This window comes from Pinus tabuliformis, chromosome 3_2, assembly GCF_031772625.1.
Source record: "Pinus tabuliformis cultivar Carrire ecotype Pingquan chromosome 3_2, CPIR1, whole genome shotgun sequence".
NCBI classification, from domain to species: Eukaryota; Viridiplantae; Streptophyta; class Pinopsida; order Pinales; family Pinaceae; genus Pinus; species Pinus tabuliformis.
Window position 1 is genome coordinate 202,318,267 of NC_142302.1, and position 13,979 is coordinate 202,332,245.

Below are 13,979 nucleotides of genomic sequence, written 5' to 3' on the forward strand. Positions count from 1 at the left end.
AGCATTTCCTTTTCTATTACTATATAGTTGAGTTCAGCAGGAGCAAAATTTTTACTGATAAAGTAAATGGAATAAGTTAAATCATCTTCTTTTTTCCCTAATGAAGCCCCTACTGCTATGTCGAATGCATCAATTGAAATGTGAAAAGGTAAAGTCCAATTGGGTCCCCTTAAAACTGGAGTAGTACTTAATTTCTCTTTGAGTTTCTCGAAATCATTTTGACAAGCCTCATTCCAATTGAAGGTTACATATTTTGCAAGAAGTTTAAACAAAGGCAATGTTATTCTGCTAAAGTTTTCAATAAATCTCCTATAATAACTTGCATAACCAAGAAATCTTCTTACATCATTTTGATTTGTTGGAATGGGAAATTCGACAATAATTTGTATTTTGTTTCAGTCTACCTTGATCCCCTCGGGAGAAATATGATGTCCTAAGACTATTCCCTCATTCATCATCATATAAAAATTTTCATTGCTTAAAGACAAGTTGGTTTCTATACATCGTTGTAAAACTTTCTCAAGATTTTGCAATGAATTGTCAAAGGAATCACCATATACTGAAAAATCATCTATATATACCTCAACACATTCATGGACCAAATCAACAAAAATTGCTAATAATGCTCTTTGAAATGTTTTTGTTGCATTGCACAAGCCAAATGGTAGGACATTGTAAGCATACGTGCCCCAGGGACAGGTAAATTTTGTTTTATCTTGGTCCCCTGAGGCTATGCTAATCTGATTGTAGCCACTAAAACCATCGAGAAAGGAAAATGATATTTTTCCAGCTAATGTATCCAAAACTTGGTCAATAAATGGCAGTGGAAAATAGTTTTTAAGGGTGGCCTTATTCAGTTCTCGATAGTCAACACAAACTCACCATTTACTGTTTTTCTTGGGAACTATTACTGATGGAGATACCCATTGGCTATCAGAAATGGGGTAAATGAATTTCACTTTTATTAACTTTTTCAATTCATCTCTTACAACCTCTTTGAGCATGGAGTTCATCCGTCTCTGCGGTTGCCTCACTGGTTGAATACTACTGTCTATATAGATATGGTGAGTGCAAGTTTCTGGGTGAAGTCCCTGCATGTCAATGCAGTCCCAAGCAAATTCCTTTTGGTATTTGGTGAGAAAGTCAAGCAATCTCCATTCCTGAGATTTTTCTAGAAAGGCCCCAATGTTCAATGTTTTTCCTGGGCTGATTTCTATTGTCTTGCTTTTTGTGTTTGTAATGGAGTCAATTGGAAAGATTTCCTCAAATATTGCTTTCAGAGAGTACATAGTACAAGTTTCCTGAAAGCTTTGTGCCAACATGTGATCTGTAATAGTGTATTGTTCATTTCTCAATTCTTCTGAAACATCAGGTTGGGAGATAAAAATTTCCACTAAATCTTCATTTTTGTTCTCCTCATATCATACATTTGATTGATGCTTAAAATAGAGTATATTTCATCCTGATAATTGTACTTGTCATCAAGCCATAAGTTTTGTGTTACTGTTGGGGCTTGTGCTGATGGGTACAAGGTAAGTTTTCTCTACGTGCCTCTAGAAATGATCATGTTACTAGATCTACATCCAATGAATGCATCAGTAGTTGCCAACCATTGTTTGCCAAGTATGAGTGGATGTCCTCCTAAGTTTGATTTTGGCTGGTGTACTAAGAAATCAACTGGATACTCCCAAGAGTCTAGTGAAACAATTATATCTTCCAGTACCCCCTCAGGAATGACTTTAGAGTGATCTGCTAATTCCAAAACAATTGGGGTTGACTGTAAATTTGGCAGCTGCAAAGTTTTCATTGTGTCCAATGTCATAACATTTATTGCAGCTTCTAAATCAATTAGAGTCTTTGGAATTGAAATTTTGTTGATAATTGTTGTGACTCTAGGTATGCCTGGGTCAACATATTTTTCCACGGAAATGACATTCGACATTAAGCCAGCGAAATTTCCAATGACATGTATTGTTTGTGGATCAAATCTTTTCTTTGAAGGCATTTTGAGAAAGAGTTCTTTTATGAATTTGGTATAAATCGAAATATCCTTGATTAGCTGGAGTAATGGAATTTTGACATACACATTTCTCAATTCATCAAGAACATCAAATTGTGGCAATGGTGTGGGTAATTTTGGTTGAATTAATTGTTCCGGAAATGGATGTGGTTGTAGTGTTTTGATTTGTTGACACTATTCTAGATTGTTTTGTGTTGGGTCACTTTGTTTGCTACGTGGTTGGTTTTCTTGTTCATCATTTTGATTCTATTTTTGTGATTGTGTTTGAACAGGTGGAGGTTCTTTTTGTAGAGTTTGACCTGACCTTATTTCAATGTTTTGCAGTGGCATAGTTGGGTACAATGGTCCCTCATCTACACTATAAGTTGGTCTATCTATTCGGTTGTTTGGGTTAGCTATGGGTTGAGTGTTGGCATTATGACATAGGTTTGGCGCTATGGCACAGGTGTTGTCCTTGATGGCAACTCTCTCTCTGATAACAGATCTTAGTTCAGGCTCTCAGAATGAAGAAAAAATATATATATACGCGGGTTCATCATGATCAAGCCGCATATACACGTGGGTTAGATGTTCCAAAGACGCGTATGCATATACACGCTCTTTCACGCAAGGAAAAGCATGTACATGTGGGAGAACTTATGTTTGGTCCATGGGATTTAGTCCTTGGTATTTGAACCTATGGTTTGGACCATGGTATCTCGTCCGAAGTGTTGATCCCAAGTATTGAGTCCATGGTATTGATTTGTTATGGTTTTGGACCGTGGTATTGTGAAAGGCCTAAGACTATAAAAGAGGAAGGAGATCATTAGGCAAGGATCATCTGATGTATTGAATATCTGAAGAGGTGCAAGTGATTGGTTTGTGCAGCTGGATTTGAATCAAGGAGGAACCTGAGCATTACAAGATAGATAAGTTCTATTGATGGGTCCAGATCTCAAGGCTTGAATAGTAATATCTTTTTGTGATTTGATCTGTTATAATAGGCGCATAATTAGATCTATAAATCTGATAATCTGAGTATAACTGAAGTCTGTTTAAGTGTAAAGGGTGAATTGTCTTTTATAGATCTATACACAGGTTTTGCTCTGCAAAGGCGCGTATACACATAGATTTAGCAAGAGAAGAAAGTGTATACGCTGGTTGACCTTGATTCAGTTGCGCATGTACGCAGGTTTATACATAGTGAAGTAGCGTACGTCTCTTGAAATATGTTTTAGCTGCTTCTGTAAATTACTGCAGTGTTCTGGGTTCAGCATTGGTGTCTGGTTACTAGTATTGTTTTCTAGTTATAGCATTCTAAGAAGTTATTGGTTGATTCAGTAGTTGTTTGTGGAAAGGAGATTGGTTTATGCACATATACTTGATGTTTGTTTGATATTCATTGTTGGAGGGAATTGCTCCCCTAGGGCTTTTTGGGTTGAAACCCTAGCAGACCGAAAGTTGTCTATTCAAAGAAACATGCATTCATACAGCCATTATGCTATTATAAGAAAATTTTATGATAAGGGTACGTACCTTTGGTCCTACATTTGAGAAGGCCCTTAGGGTCCAAACCCTTCTTGTAGTTCCCTTCTTCTCTTTTGTCCTGCAAAACAACCAATTCAAAGAACACAACAGTATATGGACAAAAACTTACAAAGAAACCATCTTCATGTTATAAAGAAAGGTAGTTAGTTATAAAATCCAAACAACCATTTACATATGAATTCTAAACATGAATATCATTAACATAAGAATATTCATTTCGGGAACCAAGACATGTATTTCTTTTATTATAGACAAATAAAGTACATAAAAAAGGAATATTTTCACCTGAGTCACCTTCAGCAGGCTCCAAGCAAAGCTTCCTTCCGGATCCGTTCCAGCCTCAAGCCTCTAACAAACTCCTTCCATGACTCTCTCCATGATGTCATAAATGGTGGATGAACATCAACACACAAGGAAACAAAGGTTTCCAGTACAAAATGGGGGAAGTGCAGAAGCCACAAGGGACTTCAGACCTGGTCAAGGAAAAAATCTCAGCATAATAACCTTTCTCTCTCTTCTCTCCTCACTTTGGCCTTCCCTTTGAGGTCTTTTTATACCTCTCCCAAAGTAGTTTTTTAGTTGGGAGTTGGTTGGGAACAGTTGAGCCACGGGCACTAACAAGTGATCAGCAGGTAAAACCCGTGATCTCCACCCGAAAATGAGGAATTTTATATTTTTTTAAGTGTTTTAATACATACACGCGGGTTGGGTATACACAGACCCACGTATACACGCATTTAAATCAAGGCAATGTCGCATATAAGGGATAAAACACTGTTTTTTATATTTGAGGACCAGGTCTGGAAGGAGGGGTAGCCCTAGGCCATGAGTACAGCATCACAAACCATAGAAGCGAGATTTGGAGCTATAACAGATGCCCCCTAATATATGAGGTCAGAAGGGGTACATGATGGCAGAAATATATTATGCAAGTACATGGAAAGGAAGTCTGTCAAAAACCGAGGAGGACTTCACCAAAATTCAGCCTGCCAATCCACCAAAGGAGATCAGAAAGAAACACTGTCTGAGGCAGGCATACCCATGCTCATAAAAAGTAAAGCATGTCCGCATATCGAGTACAAGCGGATCCACTAAGTATACAAGTATAAAGGACTGAAAAATACATAATGGATCATCTGATCATGATGAGCAAGTAAATGTTTGAATATCACATATAAGACTATCAATGATGCTGAAAGATGCAATGGATCACTGATATCAAAGACTGATTCCAAAAGGTACCAACTGAACATGATGGAATAGGATGGTACTACACTGCAAAACTCAGGTGCCAGCATATAGAATGTCGCCATGACTGACTACAACATATAAAGTGGAGTGGTATCAACTAGCAGCAACAGGAGCAACTGTCAAGTGAACCAATGAATGCTGATACAACCTGAGGTCTTCACCGACCGCCGTGGTACATTTCTACACCATGGGAATAAATGATCTGAAGTCGACCATGTGAGAAATCGTTTGATTACCGGTCATTGATGTATACCGTTAACAAATGCGATACTACTCACTGATAATGATAATGAGTGTCAAGGTACCCAGTACAATCTACCAAGTGTGAATAGATGAGCTGGAGTCGAACACCTGTAAGAATCTATCGATCAGGAGACAATGGTGGTTTCCCACTGTCGATAGCGAAGGATCTGCCACTAATGACTGCAAACCCCAAGGTACTGCCAAATGGACTCTAGATCTTTGCCCCAGAGCAATGAGTCGGAGTCGATAGGGAAAGATCCGCTAGAAGGAAGGCATTAAGGCATCCTTCATCAATCTAGCATGAGTATAACCCGTAGGCCAATAATGTGGAAGGAATCGAACGAAAAAAGATGTAGTAACCCAACCGAAGTACGTTTTCGGCGTACACAAGATGTGGCTAGTGCACGAAAAAAACCCTCTGAACCAACCAATAATGAAAGCTGACACAGAGGCGAGGTATCCACCAATAGGGTCAAATGGAAACCAAGGTACTGCACGAATCCCAATGTGTGATAATGTAAGCTGATGTCGAACACAAGGGAAACCACTCAGTCAAAGACCCATGATACTGATCGATTATGAGCACAAGGTGACATATCAATAATGAAAATAGGGCCAGGGTGCAGCTCTAGGTCTGTCCTCAGAGCAAGATGTCATCGTCGATAAGGACAAGACCCGCCAGCAAGAAGTCAATGGGGACCTTCTCAAACCGGCACGAGTAAAGGACCAATATAGCTGATGTGATGATAGACATGACACTGACAACCAGGGATGGCCGACCGAAAAATGAGTCAAGAGACACCGTAGAAGGGCCGACTCAGGCTAACTTCCCTTGAACAAAAGCATGACTCAATGTGACTATGTGGCAGCATATGATGACTCTGTATAAGTTCGCCATGCAGGAGGCACAAACGAACCCTCCATATGATTGGAAGAGATAACCAATCGGGGGAGAACTGACTCAATAACAAGGTTATGGCGTACCTAAGTCAAACTAAATCCCACCCATGCGGAGGAGACTTTGTTTTTAGTGCTTTGTTCAAGGGCGACACGACTGACTCTAGCTGCCAACAATAAATGGAAATACTGTCCCGTTTCCGCTCTTTTTGGAATATTTATTTTTTTTGTCTTTTTCTGTTAAGCTGGAAAAAGAATAAAAGAATTCTATGGTACAGTGGAAAGAACGAGTGTCGGTGAAACAGATGATCTAGTTCCTGGGAATGGAACATTCCCATGCTCAATGCAGGGAGGTGAAAACTGGTCAGTGACACTAAAAGGTGTGTTCCTTCCACGAGTCAAGGTGTGTCAAGCTGCAGAAGTCAAAGGTATGCAAGGTTGATTTTGCAGTCGTCATGGTCAAAAGTTGGCTTAAACACGAGTCCAAGTGAAGCCGGCTCTAGGCCAAAAGGTGCAAGTGGTCAACATGCAATGCAGTAGTACAACTCAACACAAAGGAGCCTCTAGGGTATAAGGCCAGAAAAAAGCGAAGAAGCTAAGAGGAATGAATCTTCAACGCATAAGTCATGGCGGGACTATAGAGGACTCCCGAGCCTACTCAATGGAGCAGCATGGGCAACAAATTTCAGTGAGGTTCTAACTACGATGCCCATGTAAAGGATGGCTCTACCATCGTGTCATGATTTAAAGAATTGGCGAGTGAAAATGGCTTACGAACCATAACACGATGGGATCGACCCTATGGCAGATGTATCGGCAAATGGAGGCTAGTATGCATAATGCAACAGAAAAAATGGTGTCCCTAACCTATATGCCAGTGAGAAAACGATACCTGTAATGACAAGTCAGCAGTCATGGAACTGTCTCGAAACTGAAAAACATCCAAAATGTCCTGAAAAAAAAAAAACCATTCTCGACATTCCAAGCTCCGAAGTTAAAAGTCACATGAGGCCAAACAAAATAAAATTTTGAAAAAATTTTACATTTTCAAAACTTATAAAAAGCATTTTGGACTCACCATTTTTACCATTTGAGTTTGAGAGCAAAGGTTTTGGAGCAAAAGGAGCAAACTTCCCATAGCCAGATTCAACCGTTCAAATTCGTCAAAATCCTCTAGGTAACTCTTATACTTAGCTTGCAATTGATTGTGACAAGTTTTAAGATTTTTGATTGATGTTTCACCGTTGAACTTTTGTCAAAAATTTCCCCGCGGCGTATACGCGGGTTGGTAATATTGAACCCGCGTACACGCGGGCCCTATACGCTACTGTGTGCACAGGGACCCGCGTATACGCCGTGAACCATTTTTAAACAAAAACTAACAGTTTTAAATCGATTTTTCCTCAGGATGCCTGTCACGTGGCACGAAAGAGAGCACGCAGCAGTTGACAATGAAGTTATGAACAGTCTAGAAGCTTTAGACGCACTACAGGGATGCGGTTTGCTTAAATTTTTCAAATTGCCAAATATGAAAGCGAACACGCGTCTGCTTGAGATGCTCATCGATTATTGGGACGTCGAGGAGGAAGCCTTTATGATCGATCAGATGCCGCTCAGGGTAGAAGTGGAGGATATCTATTTTATCACGGGCCTTTCCCGAAGGGGAGAGGTAGTGCAGTCCCGGGGCAGAACACGAAGTAGCCTCACGATAGAGGACTATGTACAGATATACTGCCCGGGACATCCCAAGAAGGTTGGGAGCCAGATTTCTATCACACATGTGGCGATTTTATCACTTCGGATAATCCCGTTCACCATGGCTCGAGTGAACAGATGATCCTCACTACATCAGGCGTCACGACTAAACATGAGCGTGGCAGTTGACTGTCTCACTACTGTGTTCGACTAGTGTACTCCTCTTCTGGCCAACATGAAGAGTCAGCTCACTTCTATCCGGAGGGGACAGACCAAGAACTTTGGATATGGGACTATTTTGTGTACTTTCTTTTTCGAGAAGGTTCCCGCACTCTGCCCCAGGGTAGCAGTTTCCATCAGCACCCCACGTGATCCACGCATGGGCCGGTGGGCTTATCTGATGAAACGTCTGGGGGGTGGGGAGGTCCCAAGGACTACCTTCAACAATGACTTCTTCACTTGGTGGGATTAGCAGATCATCACCGTGGATGACTACCCCTATGCTGGGCTGGATTTCTGAGGAGATCCTAATCTAGCGTTACCACCAAATGCAGCATGGGGCGAGATTGGTAAGATTTTTGATTTTATGAATTTTTTGGATTTTTCAAATATAATGATGCATTTTGAAAAATATTTTTGATGAGATTCAAATGACTGATATGATGATCATGTTCCAGAGATTGGGCCAGTACGACTAGATGGGTTCCCGCAGCATGGACGGCGCGGCCGAGGAGCCGAAGAGGCGGCTGCTAATACAGAACGGACTCTAAACAACGTCCAATGACACTTGGCGAGACTGAGCTGCCGAGTACCGATGGCCGTCATAGAGGACCTTCCTGAGGATATGCAGCGTCATGTGGTTGGCATGCCACGTGACTGGGTTCACACTTTTCGGCGTGTGGCCACTGCGATAGTTGCATACTTAGACACTCATCCTGAGCTGAGGCATTAGATATGCCAGACATGATTATGGGCATTTGAGTCCCAATTTTGTATATTTTTGGACACACATATGTACACTCGAGACGCTTTATGATATATATATATATATATATATATATACAATTTGACTTTTTGATGCTTGATTTTATTATGATGAATGATTGATGTGCCAGTCTAATGCATGATTAGTGATAGAATCAGCTAACCAATTATGAGATCTTGGAATGTGCAAATAATTAATATAAGTAAATGATCTTTGCAACAACCTCACCCTTAAATACTGGCGATATAAAGATGGATCCCGTACCCGATAAATGTTATTTAATTGAGACACTATCAATTGAGAATCAAGATACACTACCAACGAGTCGATCCCATGAGAGATTGCCTCGGATAATAAATTAATAACGGCAGTATATTCGGCCATATTATTTGAAGCAGGACCGATACATACGCCTCTTGATGCCATCAATTGACCAGTTGGATAATAGAGTACCCAAGCTGCGGAAGCGAGATTCCGAGTGTGCCGACTAGCACCATCGGCGAACCCAAAATAGACCAAGTCATCCATCAACACCTGCCAAGACCAAAAAGTGCTGATATCAGAAAATTCTTGATGATATATGTACAAATATACATAAAGTACAAAGAAGCCATTGCTTGGCCAAAGCTAAGCAAAGCACTTCCTTAGGTAGAGCCCATCAGGGGGCTCCGCCAACTTACTCCTAGGGATGTTTATAGGTACGATGATCGAACCAATCAATATACTTCCTTCGGCAAATGAATATGCTGGAGACAAAGGGACCGTACAAACATTGCTAGTCGAACTGGAGGACTGAGATTCGACTTCATGCACAGGGGAATGAAAGTGTAGCCGATGATGTAAATCTTCCAAAGGTCTATCTACAGCCATCATTGCTTCGAATATCACTTTGTCTGATGGAAAGACAATATCCGAGCAATCTGATGTAGAGGTGGAATCATGTGTCTGAAAATGAGCCACATCACCATCTATCTCTTTCCCTGAGGAAGTAGTAGAATGGTTATCTGCAGAGTCATCGATAGAGTCACATCTAAGCTCTACTGCAGACATAAGAGATTCTATTCCACCCACCTTGTCGTCACCTGATGTGGTCACAGATGAAGCTAAGGTTCCAGGTTCCGAAGAATAAGGAGTTTGAAGAAACTCTCTCCGTAAAGGGTCCCTGGAGGAGGGGGGAGATCAAACATACCCATTAATGAAGAGTACATCCCGACTCCTAAATTCTCAATAAGCGGACGGGGGTTACCCACTAAAGGAATAGTAGAGTCAGAGCTTGCTTGAGGATCGACTGGACAATAGTCCAATTGATCAACCTTAATGATTTTCCCCTCATGAGGAAAGCAAATGACATGAAACAGAGTCGAAACCACAACGTCCATTTCGTATACCCAGTTCCTTCCTAATAGGAGATTATAGTCTAGGTTAGCATCTATGACCTCTACTTCAATATTAACGACCTTTCCTCCAACACATATAGGAAAGGCCGGGATAATCCCGTATGGCCTATGAGAATGACCATCAAATGTTGTCAATAGGGTGGGTGAAGGAACAACCGATGGTGATCCAATGGCCTCCCAGCATGACATAGACATGACACACGTGGAAGCTCCCTCATCTACAACCGTCCGAAAAATATTCGTTTTCTGGTAGGTAGACTTTATCTGGAAAGCCATGTGATGAGGAAGTCTCTTTTTGACATTATTCATATCAAAAGTGAGAGCTAAAGAATTACTTGGATCCACTGCCCCCATTGCCGATAGCAAGGCACTTCATTGAGTAGGACATGACTGGAGAACCTCTAAAGCGGACATAGCACATGGACTCTGAGCCAGATCCTCGACAATGGAGTAATTCTTTGCTGCCCTAATATTAGGGTTGATAGTCGCACGTTTTTCGGAACCTTTCGGTACCCGAGGTATAGTCTCAACAGAAGGTCGCTCAATACGAAGTGGGTTGTTAGTTTTGGGAACTGATTTACCCTTGGAAGTTTCACGTTCACCATAATCGCGTGACCGTGTGGTCACATTAGCGTGAGAACCCATCATGAAAACATTTGATGACTTGTCCCCTTCCTGGTTTCCCCTTGCAAAGGTACCAGGGTTTGAACTCGCGCCAGCAAGAAGTTGTTGCCCTTGGGGAAACAGGTTAGTTAACACAGCTTGAGAACTAGAAGTCCCTTGTTGTCCTAACAAGCGCTGAGCGTCTTCAATCTTAGGGCAGAGATGAGTTAAGTGGTCTCCACTACACAACTTGCATGGAAACTTGACTTGCTTTCTCGGCTCATTTCTACCACCACCAGCATTGTTGCCGGATTTATTTGCATTAGGCTTCCCATCCTGGTTCTTTTTCTTACCTCGTCCTTTATTTTTCCCATTGGAATTTTGATTTCCTTTGGCGTTATCAGATTTGATGGCATTAATTGAAGAATTTTGGGAAGCTGGGGGATTAGACGATGTGACTTGGTTATTAGAAGCAGTTTGTAAGGACAACTGCTGCAATTGATTCAACAAGTTCACTGTAGTTGTGCCTACTGACCCGACGATACCATCCACGTGCGGACCTGGCTTCGACTTAGCTGCGTCAACCTTAGACCCAGGAGCATCTGGAAAGTATTTTTGTAGGATCCCAGACTGAGAGTAGATCAATTCTAATTGTTGGGCCCTAAAAATGGCTTGCTCCTCAGCATAGACCCCAGACATGGAGACATCCTTGGAGATCTCAAGTTGTAAAGATTTCAAAAACCACTCGAGACGGTACTCCAGAGGGATTTCAGCTTTAATGAGCCTCTTTCTCCATCTCCATTCCTAAATATGGTCAGAAATGTGGGTTGCCTTATCCTGACGAAAAGTGGCCAGAAATTCAGTTCCGGCATCATAGCGGACAAGCAACTGGAAATGATTTAAGAAAATATTGGCTAAGTCAACGAAAGATGCAAATCTGCCCCCTGGCAACTCTATATACCATTTGGCCGCATTGCCAATCAAGGTGCGCTGAAATAGTCTCAACCTACTTGAGTCGTCGATAAGGGAGTTAGATGAGCACCACAATGGAATGTGGTTACATGGTCGCCTGGGTCTTCACCGCTCTTCCCTTCGAATTTTGGAATGTCCAAAGGGAGTTTGGTTGGGACCGGAGGCCAGGCCGGATTGTACTTGATTGGGTCATTTGTTAACTTAGTGAGATCTGGCAAGTTCAACGTTGCCAGAAACGGAAGCCTAGGAGGACCTTGGGGATTCCACCCAGACTGGGCAGAACTCCCAAAGTTCTGAAAAGATTGTCCTGGAATTTGGGAGGCACCAGGCTGCCTGAAGTAACCAGTAGAACCGGTTGAACCAAAAGGCAAGCCTTGTGATCCAGCAAAATTTGGAGTTTGACCAACTCCGGCCGTATAGCCTCCATAACCAGCAAAGTTTCCTCCTAAAGGATTGTAAGGAGTTGATAACCCCTGATAAGGATTCCAAGCCGAAGCTAGGGGAGGAATACTTTGAAACGAACTAACCGTGGAGTATGGCCTATTCCCTTGTTGGCAGAAAAACGATTTCCCAGTTCCCGCGCTACTAACCCCAGGGTTATTCCAACCTTGGAAAGGATTGTTGCTTTGTCCTACAGAAGAAAAAGGCATGGATCCTATCATCGGGTTGGAATGTGGTATATGACCACTTCCGAAAGGAAAACCCTGGAATGAAGCTGATCCACCCATCGTGGACGTAGTGGCACTAAACGGAACCGATGGAATACCCTATGAGTGGGTTCCAAATGGGAAGAATCCAGTACCAAAAGCATTGGTTTGGGCATTTCCACTTGTGGACAGAATGGAGGTAGACCCAACTAAAGATGTGCTAGCAAAAGATCCAAACAAGGAAGCAGAGGAGATGAAAATCGTTCCTCCTCGCACCGATGTTGGAGTTTGCATAGTCGTAGCACTTGTAGAAGCCATGCTTCCAGTAGTGGTCATCGATGGTAAGCGTGTAGCGTAACCTGGACTTGACGGTCTATGCGTCGGAGTCCCAACGTATTGCAATACGTCTGGATGACTAGATGGTAGTGGAGAATTCGGAGTCGCTAATGACTCTGAGAGTTCTTCTACCTCTATGCTATTCTCCGCTTGAAAGAGAACTCGAGAAAGGACTGGAGTGTCCCTCTCTTGTTCAGAAGTGCCAGGCCTTGCTTGGCCACTAATTCCCCCGAGAGGAGGATCAATCCTCGATGCGTCAACAGCTGTGGGCCGAAACCCACCAGTAGTATTACCTCTGCGCCTTCTAGGAAAAGGCTCTAAACTTGGTGGTGAAAGACCACGAAGTCTTTGAGACCGTCTAGGAGATCGGTCAGCCACTTTGAATTTTTTGTTATGATCTAACTAAAGACTCAAAAAATTGAAAGCTAGGCCAACTAAGAGCACAGAGCACACACTATAAAGTCCCTAAAGATACAGCCAATTAAACAACTTTCAAGTATTTCCGCTCCGGGTGATTAGGAAGGGACACCAAAATATGAGAAAGTGAATTAAGGGGCCTTCCGAAGATAGTCTGGGATGATGAGGGCCCAGTCCTATTAGCGAAGGTATCAGAGGAAGTTACGCTGACCTCCTAACAACAGCCGGCGCCGGTGCAAGCCCCCAAGTTTCGCAAGGGTGCCCTCTAGTAGTACTGTCGAGCGTGATGCAACGTCAACCTCAGGTGCCACGGGATTCCCCTCTGCAGCCACCTGTGTAGATCCCTAGGAGTAGCAACTATGGATACCAACTCGTCGCAGAAGCCAGGCGGAATAGTCGTGAGGTAAGTTCGGACAAGTAAGAGAGGGGGTATCTCTCTTCCCTGTCTTCGCAGACCCTCATGCTTAACTCGCAGATCCGGAGCTTTCCTGGTCTTCCTAACGCTATCGGATTTTCTCTCGTTATTCAAACTCCTACATTTGACGTTTATATGGCCTTGGAGAATTAACTCTCCACTCGCCTAATCCAAGGCCCTAAAATCCTAAACTTGTTGGTGTAACTGACTAAAACAAAAAGTTCTAGTGAATTTTAGTTAGCGCTTGATTTTAAATTAGGTTTTTCTTTAAGTCACAAGGTAGCGGAAGTGAAACTAGTGGTGTTTCTTGACGCAAAAGAAATTAATAAAAACTTAACTACATGCACATGCACTTTTTCGTTTTTTGATGAAGAGCAATTTCTATAGGGTTCAGAGGAACTTCTAATAAAACTAAATTTTCTTTTCTTTTCGCTAATTCATGCTTCACACTCACAAAATCTAACAAAGCTATGTATGCCTAAAAGGGGATGCAAATCTATCCTAATGCAACAACTATATGCAGATGTAAGATTTAAAACTACTCTAAAAGCGAAAAATGAAAGTTGTTTGCTTA